Source organism: Dasypus novemcinctus, chromosome 22 (assembly GCF_030445035.2).
Source record: "Dasypus novemcinctus isolate mDasNov1 chromosome 22, mDasNov1.1.hap2, whole genome shotgun sequence".
Classification (NCBI taxonomy): Eukaryota; Metazoa; Chordata; class Mammalia; order Cingulata; family Dasypodidae; genus Dasypus; species Dasypus novemcinctus.
Window position 1 is genome coordinate 54,287,412 of NC_080694.1, and position 17,350 is coordinate 54,304,761.

Sequence of the window (17,350 nt, forward strand, 5' to 3'; positions counted from 1 at the left end):
CCATTTGGTGATTTTAGTAACAATTCAGGTAAGAAACATTCACGGATGCTAAAACGAATGAGTAAAAGTGGAAAGAGGTTCAGGATATTTGTATAATCTTAAAGTATCTGTCCACAAATCCTTATTAATTGTAAAGGGAAACAGAGTAACTTTATTGGAGAAACTTGGAAGACACCTCACTCCAATGGTGACATTTTACCATCACCAGTGATGGGACAAATCACTTGATGGGATGCAATGAAAAGGACAAAATGTTGCTTCAGTGATCTTTCCCAAATACACTCCTGAATTTTCTCATGAGTAAACATCAGTTATCCCAGTTTAGAGATATTCCATAAAATAATTGGCCTTCGATCTTCACAAAATGAAGGTCAAGGAAGATCTGAAATTGAAGGAGACTGAAGAGAGCTGAGAACTGTGCAAGATGTGATCATGCAATGAATCTTTTTATTAGAAAGCATTATTGGGGCATTTAGCATAATGTGAATGGGATCTCTAGAAGAAGGGTATGTGGGAGTTAATTTTTTTATTTGTTAGAGCAGTTGCAGGTTTACAGAAAAATCATGCAGAAAGTAGAGAATTCCCATATACCTACCCCCTCACACACACAGTTTTCCTTATTATTATTAGCATGATACCTTTGTTACAATTGACTAAGCAATATTATTATAATTATACTATTAACTGAATTGTTCATAAAACTTTTATGCATCTGAAATTATTTTGAAATAAAAAGTGAAGAAATGAGTATAGAAATGCTTAGCTTTTTTTTGTTGTTGTTCTGGTCTTTATTTTTTTAATGTTACATTAAAAAAATATGAGGTCCCCTATACCCCCCACCGCCCTCACCCCACTCCTCCCCCCATAACAACAACCTCCTCCATCATCATGTGACATTCATGAAATGCTTAGCTTTTATGCTTAGCTTTTAGTTTTTTATTGTTCAAAGTTAAAAGGAATAGTTTCCAAATTGTTTTTTTTTTAATTTTGTTTGCATAAAAATCTTTTTTTAAAGATTTATGTATTCATTTCTCTCCCCCCGCCCACTTGTTTGGACTCTCTGTTTGCTCTTTGTGTCCATTTGCTGTGTGCTCTCTATGCCTGCTCATCTTCTCCTTAGGAGGCACTGGCAATTGAGCCTGGGACTTCCCATGTGGGAGAGAGGTGCTCTGTCGCTTGAGCCACCACTGCTCCGTGCTTTGCCATGTCTTTCATTGTGTTCCCTCTTTCTGTGTCCTTGTTGCATCAGCACACCACACCAGCCCATCAATTCAGCTCGCTTTCTATAGGAGGCACTGGGAACTGAACATGGGCTCTCCCATGTGGTAGGTGGGTGCCCAACTGCTTGAGCCACATCTTAAAAGGCATCATCATTAAACAAGACTTTTAGCTTTGGATTTTGTGAACGTATTGTATAGACCAGAGTATAATTTCACAAAACCAGGAACTTTTCAGACAACCCATGTGGTATGTATATGTACCTATACAGATTCATTGAAATTTGAGAAAAGAATCTGGAACGTGTAGTATCTCAGGGTCACCATTATGAAGATCATACTAGAGCAGTGGGCGTTCTAGAGTCAGACTACTTGGGCACTGACCTTGCCTCTGTTGCTCACCAGATGTGTGATCTTGAACAAGTGAATGAAACTCTCTGCTGTTTGTCTTGTCAGAAGAATGTAGGTTATAACAGTACCCATCTCTCTGGGTTATTGTGCAGATTATGTGATTAATACCAGAAAAGTGCTGACACAGAGTAAGTGCTGTAGCAGTATCTTCTTGTTATTACGGCTACTGCTACTACTGCTAAGTCTGTAATGTAGTCACGTCAAGTACAGGCTAGAGCGGCTGGCTAAGGAAATTCCGTTTGATAGTTTATGGGAGGTGTGATGCCTTCTCACACTAATGATAAAAAGGCGGCCCCCCATTTCTAACAGGCGGTCCTGTTTCTTTAAGGGCTCTTCCCTTATCCCCAAGGCCAGTTCCACCCCCTGCCCCCCCACCTTAGGCTTCTTTTCCTGCTTGGGAAGGCAGAAGGTTCACGTTTTAAATATTCAGGAAGCACAGCAGAAATGAAGACAGGATCAAAGCAAAATACAAAGAAAACAAGATTGGAAGGAGAATCAGGATCCAAGGAAAAATATTTACTTTGGCAGAAATGCCTAGGAAATATAGTGAGTCAAGGTCTTGCTTCAAGTTCACGTTGTTGAGTCTCACCATGTTGACATAGTGCAAGTGTAAGTGAATTTATGCATCAAAGAGACTTAGCAAACACAGACCATCTCCAAGGAGGGAGCCCGGCTATTAATCAGTGTTGTCCGCTGTGTACCAAGCACCCTGCTTGCTCCGGGCTCTCGGCTTCCTCCTCTTTCCAAAGTCCTTCAGTCCAGCGTATGGCATGTCAGCAGTGCACCTTTTTACGTGCATTGTGCTCCCTTCCTGAAAGGACTTGAAGGGGCAAACTGAATGGTATATTATCCTGATAAACGCTAAATTGTTCAGCATTCAAGTGTCGCCTGAAAGAAGAGACCATGGAATGGAGACCTGTGACCAGAGGAGGAAATACTTTGACAGTGGTTAAGGGAAGGGTGTCGCAGGGTGCGTGTTTTCTTTCCTCAGCGGTAGAGAGTTCTAGAACTACAAGCACATCATCATCTTCCAGAGCAGCCCCATCCAGTAACATTGCCTAAACTCGGGCAGAAGATCGTTTGAGACAGCTCAACACATCCCTCATGCAGCCCCGCAACTGTCCCCTTTTTACTATATCATATAGTATCTTAAGTTTGTATCACATTTATTTATATTTTGAGGAACACTAGCAATCGAGTCCTCAGAACCTGGGAGTCCTCAAAACCCCGTCTCTGGGTTCGAATCCCGGCTCTGCCATTTACCAGCTCCTCTGCTTCCTTCATCTGTAAAATGGCTGTGGGATAAGAATTAAATGAGGTTATATGTGAAAATGTACTTGCTACATAGTAAGCTTTAAAAAAATATTAATGAGCAGGTATGTGTCTAATGAGTAGAAATCAGATACTTTAGTACTTTTTGACGTCTGGGTGTATTTTTCTGCTGTGGTAGTAGCTGTGTAACAACTTTCTTTTGTTCAAGGTTCTAATAAATCGTTGACTTTTGTCCACAGGCAACAGTATCTGGTGGAGTTATTCTGCTATTCTCATCCTGTGGGGATCCAGAATTGATTTGGAAGTTTTTGAGGAAATCTTCTTGACTAAGTATCAACTTTGCCAATGGAAGGTAAAAGTAAGAGCAACTTTTATTCACTTAAATACCTATTACTAGTTATTGTAGCATGAAAAAACTAAAAAAAAAAAAAAAAAGATGTACATGTCTTTAAATCTAGAGTATATCAAATAAGATTCTCATTTTTTAATACTGAGAAAAATTATGATGAAATACCAGTAACAGAAGAATAAAATAAGATAAAATGCACAAGGAGAAAAAAAAACTTGTTTTCCCTTGAGGGTATGGAAAGCTTTATAATAACCCTCTTTTTTTTTTTTAAAAGATTTATTTATTTCTCTCCCCTTACCCCCCAACCCCCCCCCCCCCCCATTGTCTGCTCTCTCTGTCCATTTGCTGCATGTTTTTTGTCCGCTTCTGTTCTTGTCAGCGGCACGGGGATCTGTGTTTCTCTTTGTTGCGTCATCTTGCTGTGTCAGCTCTCCATGTGTGTGGCGCCATTCTTGGCAGGCTGAACTTTCTTTCGCGCTGGGCGGCTCTCCTTACGGGGCACACTCCTTGCATGTGGGGCTCCCCTACGCAGGAGACACCCCTGCGTGGCAGGGCATTCCTTGCGCGCATCAGCACTGCGCATGGGCCATGTCCACACGGGTCAAGGAGGCCCGGGGTTTGAACCACGGACCTCCCATGTGGTAGGCGGATGCCCCAACCACTGGGCCAAGTCCACTTCCCTATGATAGCCCTCTTAATAACAGGTTCTGAAGTCAATCATACTCAGTTGTTGAAATTATATCATAAAATATGAGGAAAAAACAAACCAAGAAGCTCCTTACTTCAGGCTTGAAGCGACTGATAACCGAATAGGAGGCCTGGGAAAAGATGCAAAGGTGGCTGTAAAGAGCAGCAGTGCGTCAGCCTGGGGTCCCTCCTGTTTTTGGCCAGGGATTCAAGAGGTTTGACAGAGGAGAAAAATCTCTTCTGAGATACCCTTCCCCCAGCCCATTCCTTTGTGCTGAGGTAAATTGTTTTATGGAGTTAAATAAGGCAATTGTATTGTTGGTTTTTTTTTAAAGAAGGGAGTGGGGACTTCCAATCGCTGGCTTCTTTTCCAGTCATCTCTTTCTCCTCTTTTCCACAAGAATTGTTCCCATAGAGGCAATTCTTCACTCACTCCATTTACCTCGAACTTCGTAGCCCAATGGTTTCATGTCCCATCTGCTAAAATAAATACCATACAGCGGGTTTGGGTAAATGATGGGGATCGACTGACTCACGGTTTTGAGGCCAGGAAAAGTCCAAAACCTAGGCACCAGTGAGGCGACGCTTTCACCCCACAGCCCGTGCGTTCTGGGCCGGCTGCCCGCTGAGCTCAGGCCTTGGCTTCTCTGTCCCGTGGCAGTGCTCACGGCGGCCTCTCCTGGCTTCTCAAGCCGCTGGAGGTCCCCGTGGCTTCCTTCTGTCCCCTTTTCACTCTGCTTATTAGCGATTCCAGTAATCGGGATGAAAGCTCAGCCCAGTTTAGTGGGGCCACCCCTTCCCTGAAGTGCCTTCTTGAAGAGATCTTCTTGACGGTGGCTCCATACCCACCAGAATGGAGACCAAGACCAAAACATGTCCAGACTGGGGTACCCAACTCAACCCACCCCACCCACCATGTGGGCACTTAACTTCTGGTTAGAACAAACGCTTTCTGTGCGAATGCTCAAATTCCGTCTCCAGGCCCACACAATTACCCTGCCCGGCTTCTGTGCCTCTGCCCCGAAGGGAAGGTGGGCGCAATCTCATTTTCACGCGGTTCCCCTCTTCCCGCACTCTGAAACCCACCTGCTCCTTCCTCCTCAGGAACCCACTTCAATTTCCTTTTGTGATACTTTTCCTTTGTTTTTCTTTTTCTGCTTCCCGATATCTTAATTCTCTGTTTTCACCTGCTCACTCTTATTTCCATTTCCCCCCTTATTAGAAATTGAGTTATAATTCAGAAGCCATAAAGTTCACTCTTTTACAGTATGAAATTTAGTGATTTTTGGGGTATGTTCACAAAGTTGTGCAACCATCATCTCTATTGAATTTCAGTAATTTTCATCACTGCAAAAAGAAACCTGGACCTTTTAGTAGTTACTCCTTCCAGCCCTTGGCTATCAGTAATCTATTTTCTATCGGGATTTGCCTATTCTGGACATTTCCTTTAAATGGTATCATACTAAATGGGACTTTTCTGTCTGGCTTCTTTCACTTTGAACAAGGTTTTCAGGGGTCATTCACGTTGTAACATGCCTCAGCATGTCATTCCTTTTTACGACTGAATAATAGTCTGTTTTTGAATATACTGCATTTTGTGCATCCATTCATTGACCAATGGACATTTGGGTTTCCATTTTTTGGCTATTATGAGTCATGCTGCTATGAATCAGCACTAGCTTTTATTTTAATTAATTAACTAATTAATTAACATTAACATTACTTTAAAAAAATTATTTCTCTTCCCTCCCACCCAACTCCCCATTGTCTGTTCTCTGTGTCCATTTGCTGCATGTTCTTCTTTGTCTGCTTCTGTTGTTGTCAGCGGCATGGGAATCTACGTTTTCTTCTTTTTTTTGTTGCATCTTCTTGTTGTGTCAGCTCTCCGTGTGTGCGACGCCATTCCTGGGCAGGCCGCACTTTCTTTCGTGCTGGGCGGCTCTCCTTACGAGGCACACTCCTTGCACGTGGGGCTCCCCTACGCGGGGGACACCCCTGCGTGGCACAGCACTCCTTGCGTGCATTAGCACTGTGCATGGGCCAGCTCCACATGGGTCAGGTAGGCCCAGGGTTTGAACTGCGGACCTCCCGTGTGGTAGGCAGATGCCCTATCCACTGGGCCAAGTCCACTTCCCAGCACAAGCTTTTAAGTACAAGTTTTTTGAGGACACATGTTTTCAGTTTCTTCGATACATTTAGGAGTGGAGTAGCTGGGCCACATGATAACTTCTTGTTTAACATTTTGAAGAACTGCTCAACTCTTTTTCAAAATAGCTGCACCATTGCGCATTCCCATTAGCAATGTTGGGGCTTCAGTTGGTCCCCATCCTTGTCAACGCTTGTTATTTTCAGTCTTTTTTATTATAGCCACCCGAATAGGTATGGAGCTGTTACTTATCTCTTTGTTTCTTTTGCAAAGGCACTTCCTCTGGAAAACATTTCTGAGCACCTTTAACATTTCCTATTCCAGGACTGTGTTAAAAAGTTCCTCCAGTGTATGTCCATAGCACCTTGTGATTATCCTGGTAGCATCCATCGTCTCACTGAATTTTAATTGTCTGTTAACCTTTTCTCCTCCATTGGGGTGTGAGGCCGGTAGAGAAGGTATTAATGCAACATTTCCTGTGGTATCTCCACGAGTTAATGCAATGCCGGACACAGGTTTCCTGGTCTCATCTTTGGCCTTTATTTATTTATTTTGAGTGTGGTGGGAGGCGGGGGGGGCCTGTAGACTGACGTCACAGCATTATTACCTGACTCCTTAAATGTAAGAAGGGAAAGAGTCACTAGTATTATTTGTTAGCTGATACCTAAATGTCAGGGGGAAAAGCAGGAATTTTTTCACCTGTCTGCTTGACTTTCTAAAAAGTTATTTTTTCTTTGGCTATTATATTCATACAGTACTGTCCCTTAATACAACAAGACATTACAAGGAAAGAAATAGAAATACCTTACCAGTCTCCGTAAGGGGAAAACACCTAGGTGAATTTTAAAATACAAGTTAATTGGCCATTTTTACTTTGACTTTAAAAAGCATAGCTGATTGAGAACTGACTTCTCCTTAAAAATCATTTCAAATATATATAGTAGATTAAAAACATTCCAAATATAGAAATCAAGGACAGTTCCATGAAATCTGTGCACCTACAAAAATAATGCTTGATTTTGGTGATGTTGAGTTACAGGAATCTGAAGTCTGAGATTCATTAGCATCTGAGTTCAACAGATAGGAATTAGTGCTGGAATCCAAGATGCTAGAAGTAGAATTAAACTTAGCTGGAGACCTTAAAACATAAGTTTGAATTAAAAAGTATATCCAACTTGAAAACTGACCTGTACTAAATTAGGATACCCTCTGCGCAAGTACAGATTATAAGGCATAATTAGTTCTTTTTAGCCTTTCTCTTGAAAATCTATTTGTCTTATAATCAATATTTAGGTGACAGTTTGTTTCCTGTTATTATTTATGATCCCAGGAAGATTTGTTTTAGCTTTTTAGCTTTTTCTTAATCGAAATAAGAAGATGTTGGGAAGTGGATGTGGCTCAAGCAATTGGGCTCCCTTTTACTGTATGGGAGGTCCTGGGTTTGGTTCCTGGGGCCTCCTGGGGAAGGCGAGTGGCCCACACAATGAGCTGATGCAACAAGGTGACACAACAAAGAAGAGACACAGAGGAAAGATGAGACACAGACACATACACACAGAGACACACACACAGACACACACACACAGACACACAAGAAGATGCGTAGACTAGATAACCACTCCCTGTTTTGACAGTGTTTTCAGTGCATTCTTGGAAACCCTCTCTGGCTTCTTTGCTATGATTTTTGTATGCTTCTGGAATGAAGAGGAAATGGGGGAGGGAATGATAGAAACAAATATAAATTGGACCCAGATCAGTGAGATAGTATCAAACGAGGCCCAAGTGAATTTGGCAGATGCTCTTCTCCTGTTTCCTACTTGAGAACACACATATTGTTGCTTGGAATAGCACTTAAATTTCTTTCATACTTCTAAGGATTTTTCTTCAGCTTCAATAACAAGCTTTAACTTCAAACCGGAACCAGGAATGAATATTGAGGGTTTTTTTTTTTTTACCTGTGAATATGCTTTGAACAGATATTTAGCCATTAATGTTTAGTTAGTAAATCGTGTAGTACTTGCCTTTGAAGCATAAGAATGGAAGTGTAGTGGGGAAATGATAATGGAAGGAAGATGGTCTTTGGAATCCACAGGAATGGATAAAATTTAAGAACATGTTTTTCTGTACCTACAGCTTCAAACCACCACAGAGTCATACAAATCTCAGCCGGAATATTCATTTTCCCGCTTCATGCCTGACCTTGGCAAATTAATCTCTGTGAGCTTAGTTTTTATGTGTAAAATGGGCATATTCATTTCTACTTTATGGGTTGGTTGTTGACAATAAATGAATTTAATGACAAGGCTCTCAATAAATGTTAACTGCTCCAAAAATTGTCTTTTTGTTGAAAAAAACGTAGTTTATGAATTCTTACTAAAAATCAATTTTCCTATCAGACATGTCTTTTTAATGTCCCATGTTGTTCAATTGAGAAATTACTGGTACCTCTATTCCCTGGTTTCTGTATTTAGATGTGGTAGACAAAAGGAAAAAAAGAATAAAGAATCCTTGAGTGTAGGGCAGATGAACTTGCATTAACATTGAGAAACGTTTATTATTAAAATTGAATGAGCGGAAGGGATTAAATATTTTAAAATTTTAAATTTAAATTTTAAACTTTATTTCTTTGGTATTTAGGTAGTACCTTACTTAAATCACTGCAGACAACCGAAATAAGCTTTTCAAAAATATCTGTCTTCAAAGGGAAAAAAAAAACCTATATGGTCTTCTCCAAAGTCCATTCCCAAGTTCTTTTTTTCAACTTTTTATTTTAAAATAATTTTAGATTCATAAGAAGATGCAAAAATTATACTGAGTTCCCACGTATCCTTCACCCAGCTTCCGCAGTGATAATGTATGCAATGACCATAGTAACCCAAACCAGGACGTTAACGTTTGGAAGCTTACACTTCCAAAACTTAGTGCTTTTAAATGGCGTGCCGCTTACCTGATTTTCACAGAGGTGTACTTTTTGAGGGGCAGTTCTCTCATGAGAAGACATTTTGGAGTCCGAAAGCCAGGGTTGAAATCTTGGCTCTGCCACCTATTTGTGCAATCTTGAAGACTTTTCTGAGCGTCTATGTCTGTTTCTTTACCTGTAAAAGTGCTATTTTTTTACGTTGCAGAGTTTTTGTGAAGATTAACAACTGCTTATGGTAAAGAGCCTTTTTAATAAATGGCATCTTTTAGGATGACTCTTCTCTTGCTATGATTTCATCAGAATGGAAAATAGCAGGCATTATCTTTAATGTGATACGTGTAGTTTGTGAATACCTATCCGTTAAGGACCAAAGATTGATAAATACATTAAAACAGGCATGGCTCCTCTGTGCCATTGCTTTTTAATATACCTGTTAGAGCCCCTTTATGTCTCTCCTCCCAGTCCCACCTCACCTCAACAGCCAGATCTTCTCCGCTTTTTATCCTACCCATAAGGCCAGAAACTGTTCCTCCTCAGGTAGGAGTTATAATTCTTTACCAGATTTTTGCTTGTTTAGAGAACACATCTACTAATGCAGTCTGTTTTATAAGTACTTGGTTATAGCCCTAGGTTGGTGTCTACTTCACACCCAAGCTCCCGGGCATCCCAGCACAAGCACTGCCCTCTGGTCCACAGCTTTCTGGGGCATGGACCTCTCCATGTTTTGCTGACTCGGTGGCTCAGGGCCAGGTGGGTTCAGACACCGGGATCTGAACCAGCAACCTCCCATGTGGTAGGCGGGAGCCCAGTCACCTGAGCCACCTCTGCTTCCCTAATTCTGTTTAAATACTTAAAAATTACTATTTTGGGAAAGCGGATGTGGCTCAAGTGATGAGGTTTGTTCCCTGGGGCCTCCTGGTAAAAAAGAAGAGGAGAAAGTGTGACCGCGCGACGAGTGAGTGCCCATGTGATGAGCTGAGTGCTCACGCAGTGAGCCGAGTGCCCACGTGAGTGCCTGCGCGGTGAGCCAGTGCCCATGTGAGTGCCTGCGCGGTGAGCCAGTGCCTGTGCAGTGAGCCAAGTGCCCACGTGAGTGCCCGCGTGTCGAGCCAGTGCCCGTGTGGTGAGCCGAGTACCCATGTGAGTGCCTGCATGGTGAGCCAGTGCCTGTGCAGTGAGCCAGTGCCCATACAGTGAGCTGAGTGCCCACTTGAGTGCCCGCATGGTGAGGCCAGTGCCCGTGCAGTGAGCCAGTGCCCATGCAGTGAGCCAAGTGCCCACGTGAGTGCCCGCGTGGCGAGCCGAGTGCCCACATGAGTGCCTGCACGGTAAGCCAGTGCCTGTGCAGTGAGCCGAGTGCCCACATGAGTGCCTGCGCGGTAAGCCAGTGCCTGTGCAGTGAGCCGAGTGCCCACATGAGTGCCTGCGCAGTAAGCCAGTGCCCGTGTGGTGAGCCGAGTACCCATGTGAGTGCCTGCATGGTGAGCCAGTGCCTGTGCAGTGAGCCAGTGCCCATACAGTGAGCTGAGTGCCCACTTGAGTGCCCGCATGGTGAGCCAGTGCCCGTGCAGTGAGCCAGTGCCCATGCAGTGAGCCAAGTGCCCACGTGAGTGCCCGCGTGGCGAGCCGAGTGCCCACATGAGTGCCTGCACGGTAAGCCAGTGCCTGTGCAGTGAGCCGAGTGCCCACATGAGTGCCTGCGCGGTAAGCCAGTGCCTGTGCAGTGAGCCAAGTGCCCACGTGAGTGCCCGCGTGGTGAGCCAGTGCCCGTGTGGTGAGCCGAGTACCCATGTGAGTGCCTGCATGGTGAGCCAGTGCCTGTGCAGTGAGCCAGTGCCCATACAGTGAGCTGAGTGCCCACTTGAGTGCCCGCATGGTGAGCCAGTGCCCGTGCAGTGAGCCAGTGCCCATGCAGTGAGCCAAGTGCCCATGTGAGTGCCCGCGTGGTGAGCCAGTGCCTGCGTGGTGAGCCTGTGCCCAGGTGGTGAGCCTGTGCCCGCGTGGTGAGCCAGTGTCCGCGTAGTGAGCCTGTGCCCGGGTGGTGAGCCAGTGCCCATGCATTGAGCCACGTGCCCACGTGAGTGCCTGCATGGTGAGCCAGTGCCCGCATGGTGAGCCTGTGCCCAGGTGGTGAGCCAGTGCCCGTGTGGTGAGCCAGTGCCCGCGTGGTGAGCCTGTGCCCGGGTGGTGAGCCAGTGCCCGCGTGGTGAGCCTGTGCCCGGGTGGTGAGCCTGTGCCCGGGTGGTGAGCCAGTGCCCGCGTGGTGAGCCAGTGCCCACGTGGTGAGCCTGTGCCCGCGGGTGTTGAGCCTGTGTCCGCGTGGTGAGCCTGTGCCCGGGTAGTGAGCCTGTGCCCGGGTGGTGAGCCAGTGCCTGCGTGGTGAGCCTGTGCCCGGGTGGTGAGCCTGTGCCCGCGTGGTGAGCCTGTGCCCGGGTGGTGAGCCAGTGCCCGCGTGGTGAGCCTGTGCCCGGGTGGTGAGCCAGTGCCCGGGTGGTGAGCCAGTGCCCGCGTGGTGAGCCTGTGCCCGGGTGGTGAGCCAGTGCCCACGTGGTGAGCCAGTGTCTGCGTGGTGAGCCAGTGCCTGCGTGGTGAGCCTGTGCCCGGGTGGTGAGCCTGTGCCCGGGTGGTGAGCCAGTGCCCACGTGGTGAGCCAGTGTCCGCGTGGTGAGCCAGTGTCCGCGTGGTGAGCCAGTGCCTGCGTGTGAGCCTGTGCCCGGGTGGTGAGCCTGTGCCCGCGTGGTGAGCCTGTGCCCGGGTGGTGAGCCAGTGCCCGCGTGGTGAGCCAGTGCCCGCGTGGTGAGCCAGTGTCCGCGTGGTGAGCCAGTGCCCGCGTGGTGAGCCTGTGCCCGCGTGGTGAGCCTGTGCCCGCGTGGTGAGCCTGTGCCCGGGTGGTGAGCCAGTGCCCGCGTGGTGAGCCTGTGCCCGCGTGGTGAGCCTGTGCCCGGGTGGTGAGCCAGTGCCCGCGTGGTGAGCCAGTGCCCGCGTGGTGAGCCAGTGCCCGGGTGGTGAGCCAGTGCCCGCGTGGTGAGCCAGTGCCCGCGTGTTGAGCCTGTGCCCGCGTGGTGAGCCAGTGCCCGCGTGGTGAGCCAGTGCCCGCGTGGTGAGCCAGTGCCCGCGTGTTGAGCCTGTGCCCGCGTGGTGAGCCTGTGCCCGGGTGGTGAGCCTGTGCCCGGGTGCTGAGCCAGTGCCTGCGTGGTGAGCCTGTGCCCGGGTGGTGAGCCAGTGCCTGCGTGGTGAGCCTGTGCCCGGGTGGTGAGCCAGTGCCCGCGTGGTGAGCCAGTGCCCGCTTGGTGAGCCAGTGCCCGCGTGGTGAGCCAGTGTCCGCGTGGTGGTGAGCCAGTGCCCGCGTGGTGAGCCAGTGTCCGTGTGGTGAATAGTGCCTGCGTGGTGAGCCTGTGCCCGGGTGGTGAGCCAGTGCCCGCGTGGTGAGCCTGTGCCCAGGTGGTGAGCCTGTGCCCGGGTGGTGAGCCAGTGCCCGCGTGGTGAGCCAGTGTCCGCGTGGTGAGCCAGTGTCCGTGTGGTGAGCCAGTGCCCGCGTGGTGAGCCTGTGCCCGGGTGGTGAGCCTGTGCCCGGGTGGTGAGCCAGTGCCCGCGTGGTGAGCCAGTGCCCGCGTGGTGAGCCTGTGCCCGGGTGGTGAGCCTGTGCCCGGGTGGTGAGCCAGTGCCCGCGTGGTGAGCCTGTGCCCGCGTGGTGAGCCAGTGTCCACGTGGTGAATAGTGCCTGCGTGGTGAATAGTGCCTGCGTGGTGAGCCTGTGCCTGGGTGGTGAGCCAGTGCCCGCGTGGTGAGCCAGTGCCCGCGTGGTGAGCCAGTGTCCGCGTGGTGAATAGTGCCTGCGTGGTGAGCCAGTGTCCGCGTGGTGAATAGTGCCTGCGTGGTGAGCCTGTGCCTGGGTGGTGAGCCAGTGCCCGCATGGTGAGCCAGTGTCCGCATGGTGAGCCTAGTGCCTGTGCAAATGAGCCACACAGCAAGATGATGACAAAACAAAAGAGAGACAAAGTCAAGGTGAAACGCAGCAGAAACCAGGAACTGAGGTAGTGCAGGTGACAGGGAACCTCTCTCCCCATCAGAGGGCCCAGGATCGAATCCTGGTGAATCCTAGAGGAGAAAGACAAGAAGAGAAGACAAAAAGAGAAAGACACAGAAGATCACATAGTGAATTGACACAGACAGCAAAAACAGCAGGGCGGTGGGGAGGGGGCGGGGGAAGGGGAAAAGTTCCTGTTTGGGGATGGCCCGCTACATGGTTTCTGGTCAGACCTTCCTAGGTATAAGTAGGATGTACCACTGCCTGCAAGAGAATATTCAGCTGAATGGTAATAGAATGTTTGTTTATTGAGATGAACATTGGAACTGCTGCTTTTCTAGTTTCTTCTGCAGCCTCTTCTACTCTAACTTAGATTTTTGCTGTCTTGAAGTCTGGAGTCAACTCCTATTTCTAAGTTTCTGTTTCATCATTTTAGGTCTTTAGCATTTGTCCCCTTTTCATACTTCCCAGCTCCCCATTTCCAAGAGAGGGTCCGTATTCTCATAGAGCCACCTCTTACTCCTATATGTTTAAAGCATGATTAAAATATCCCTTTACATTTTAAAAGATTCCCTTAGGCTTTTGCAAGTGGCATCACATTTCCTGTTTATAATTTTAGCCTTAGCCTGCCCAGCCTGGGCTGAAGTAGGGGTGAAAAGTTCACTCTCTGCTGTTTAGGTCAGAATCACATGACGAGGAGCAGAGCCGGCTGTGGTATTCATTCCCTGTGAATGTGTGACTTCAGGAGGTGGTCAGACAAGAGGGCCCTGGATCAGTTCTACTTGCAGCGCTTGCAGCCTGGTTCACGATTCTCGTTTGTCAGTGCCTGCCTGGCACGATTATCATCCCCGGATCTCACTCTCATGCCCTTAGTGTTGTCCAGATCAGAGTTTTAAAATTTGGGGTTGCAACCCATCAATAGGTTATAAAGTCAATTTAGTGGACAGGGTTCAGCATTAAATAAAAGAGAGGAAATAGAACGTGGAAGTAGAGTACACTGTGACTAAGAAAGAACAGGTGTGGTTTTGTAAAGCTTGTTCAATGGCGCATATATACAAATACGTGCATGCATGAACGCATGCTGAGGTTGGGTGTAACATGCATGTCTTCATTGTATTTCATGTGTCACTATGAAGGTCCACATCAGATCGGTCTCAGTGTAGATACGAGTGCTGAATGAAGCATTGCTGTATTTCGGGTTTTTGAAAAGAACACTTAACCGAGACCTCGGAAGCCTGAGATCTGGTTACTGCGTTGTTTTACGAGCTTGAACTGACCTCAGGCCCTCGCTGCGTCCTCTACGTCCTCCCCTCCCAGGCGTGACCTGCCCTCTTGCACTGCCCTGCTCTCCGTCTCTTCCAGCTCTGCTTTTAGAAACCCCACCCTTCCCTCAGGGCCCAGCTGACAGGACTTCTGTCTTCCCGGGACTGCGAGAGAGCCGTGGCTCTGATGCCAGGGCGAGATGGTACTGGAAACGTGGTCTCTGGGCTTTAACACTCGGGTAAGATGTGTTTTGACCTTTAAATAGTGTTGCAGGAAGAGAGAGGACATCTGATATGGCTAGGTGGCTTATCACTGTTCATGGCTAATGGAATTTACCGAATTGTAAGACTTCTCCTAGGTTTACTAAATTAGTAGCGACATTTAGGTTACATATGCCTTAAAAATGAAGACACCAACTTGAATGCTAATTTAGCCACTAATTTAATTTTCACTTTCAGTCCTAAACATTTCAGTGCTACATGGAAAAGAGAGTGATTGGACTAAGGGGGCACCTGCCGTTATTTACCTACATTGAATTGTGGAGAATGGGGGTGGCTAATGCCAAGCATGTTAAGTATGACCTAAGGCATAATCACCCACGGGAAATGTTGTGGTTTTAATGTTTATCTTCTTTTTTATTTTTTTTAAGATTTATTTTACTTATTTATTCCCTTCCCCCCCTCATTGTTTGTGTTCACTCTCTGCTTTCTGTGTCTATTCATTGTGTGCTCTCTGTGTCTGCTCATCTTCTTTTAGGAGGCACCAGGAATCAAACCCGGGACCTTCCGTATGAGAGGTAGGCACCCAGTCGCTTGAGCCACATCTGTTCCCTGCTGTTGTGTCTCTTGTTGTGTTTTCTTGTGCCTCCTTGTTGCATCAGCTCACTGTGCCAGCCCATCATGTCAGCTTGTAGTCTTGCTTGTCATCTTTAAAGAGGCACCCAGAACTGAACCTGGGACCTCCCCTGTGGGAGGGAGGCACCCAGTCGCTTGAGCCACCTATGTTCCCTGCTTGTTGTGTTTCTTGTGTTTCCTCGTTGTGTCTCTTGTTGTGTCATCTCATTGCATCAGTTTGAGCAACAGCCAGTCACGTCAGCTCACTGTCTTGTTCGTCTTCTTTAGGAGACACTTGGAATTGACCAACAGGGTGGTGTGGGGGGCAGGAAATAAAAGGGATGCGGTGAGATTCCAATCTCCTGAAAAATTGCTTCTAGAGCTACTGAAAAACGTACATTTACAAAGTTGTTGATAAACCTATTCCCCTGGGTTGTACAGGAAGGGAGACACTGCTGCCACTGAGGTATGGTTTACAACATTGATCAGACTTGGTTTCTCCCTCTCCTTCATCAAAGCCTGGAAGCTTCTCTTTTAGGGTCTCTGTCTTCTGCAGGTAAATCTTTAGCTCCTTGGTTATCTTTTTTCCCTTTGCTCCCCTTTTCCCTTGTGGTTCCAGTCTTTGGTCTGAAGCTCTATCTTTCCCACTGCCTCTCTGGCTTCGTGTCGCCTTTGGCAGGAGCAGCATTGGCTGACCAGCTGGTCTCTTCTTGGCCTCCTCCCTCCCTGCCACTCGTCTGAGCTGACCTTCGTGGGCACGTTGGCCGCAGGGAGGATCTTGTGGGTGCTGAGAGCCTTTGTGAAGCTGCGCTGCTGACCGCTGCCTCAGCTGCTGGGACCTGCCCATGTTTATTTTGTTTTTCTATTTAAAAATTATTATTATTTTGCAGTACTTTCAAACTTACAGGATAGTTCCAAAAACAATACAAACTCCATACAGAAAAATCCAACATGCCCCTACCCACGTCCCAGATACCCAGACCTGACAATTTAAACATTTTGCCATATTGTTCTCTGTCTATCCATCTATCTACCTGTCTACCCATCCGTCCATCCATCCATCCATCCATCAATTTATTTATCCATTTTCTGACCGTTTGAGTATAGGTTGTATCTGTGATGATCCTTGAACACTTACTACTGCCTTGTACATTTCCTAAAAACAAGAATATTCACATATGTAACTAAGTGCAGTTAGCAAGTTCAGAAAACTTAACATTGATATAAAGCGTGCAGTCTTTAATCCAGTTTTTTCATATGTCCAACTAATATCCCTTTAGCCTTTCTCCTCCCTTGATAGATCCCGTCCAGGACCATGGAATACATTTAATTGTCAGTCTCTCTCTTTTTCTTTTCTTTTAGATTTGTTTTATTTATTCCTCCCTCCCCCTTGTTCCCATTTTCTGCTGTGTCCATCCGCTGTGTGTTCTTTTGTGTCTGCTTGTATTCTCATTAGGTGCCCCGGGACCTTCTGGAGTGGGAGAGAGGTGATTACTCTCTTGTGTTGCCTCAATTCCCTGTTCTGCTATGTGTTCTTATTTTCTCTTCTCTGCGTCTCCTGCTGCGTCATCTTGCTGTGCCACCTCTCTGCATCGGCCAGCACTCCTGCGCGGGGCGGTTTTCCATGCTGAGTGGCATTCCCATGCAGGGGGGCACTCCTGCTCGGGGCAGCACTCCACGTGGGCCAGCTTGCCCTCACCAGGAGGCCCTGGGCATTGAACCCTGGACCTCCTATATGGTAGACAGGAGCCCAATTGGTTAAGCCACATCCGTTTCCCTGTCTCTTTAATAGTCTTCCCTCCCTCCTCTCTCTCCTTGCCTTCCTTCTCTTCCCTCCCTCTTTCCTTTCCTTCCTATTTCTTTTTCAATTGTGAAAGCATATATGTAACCAACTTTCCCATCTCAACCACTCTCAAGCAAATCATTCAATGGGTTTAATTGTATTCACAATATTTTGGTAGCCTCATCACTTTCCATTACTAAAGCTTTCCCATTTTCCCAAACAGAAACCCTATACCCATTTTGCATTATCTCCCTATTCCCTTTGCCTCCGCATCCCTAGCATTCTATATTCTAATTTCTGTCTTCATGAGTTTGCATATTCTCCAAATATTTTCTTTATAGTTACCATGGGTCTTAAATATAACATCCCAAATCAAATGCTTTGGCACCAACTTAACTTCAATAGTACACACGAACTATGTTCCTATACGCCTCTGTCCACC

At 47.0% G+C, this 17,350-nt stretch overlaps 1 long non-coding RNA gene across 11 annotated transcripts in view; it reads left to right on the forward strand.

The window, feature by feature from the left end:
• The window catches only part of LOC101429050 (uncharacterized), a 399,778-nt gene that overhangs the window by 277,988 nt on the left and 104,440 nt on the right, over positions 1-17,350 (forward strand). For 7 of the 11 annotated variants that reach the window (XR_011647058.1, XR_011647057.1, XR_009182779.2 and 4 more), the window contains one exon: positions 3,140-3,252. This is a non-coding gene — a long non-coding RNA (uncharacterized lncRNA). Of the gene's footprint in view, positions 1-3,139; positions 3,259-17,350 lie in introns of all 11 variants that reach the window. The other 4 variants (XR_011647053.1, XR_011647059.1, XR_011647054.1 and 1 more) reach the window with 1 other exon arrangement.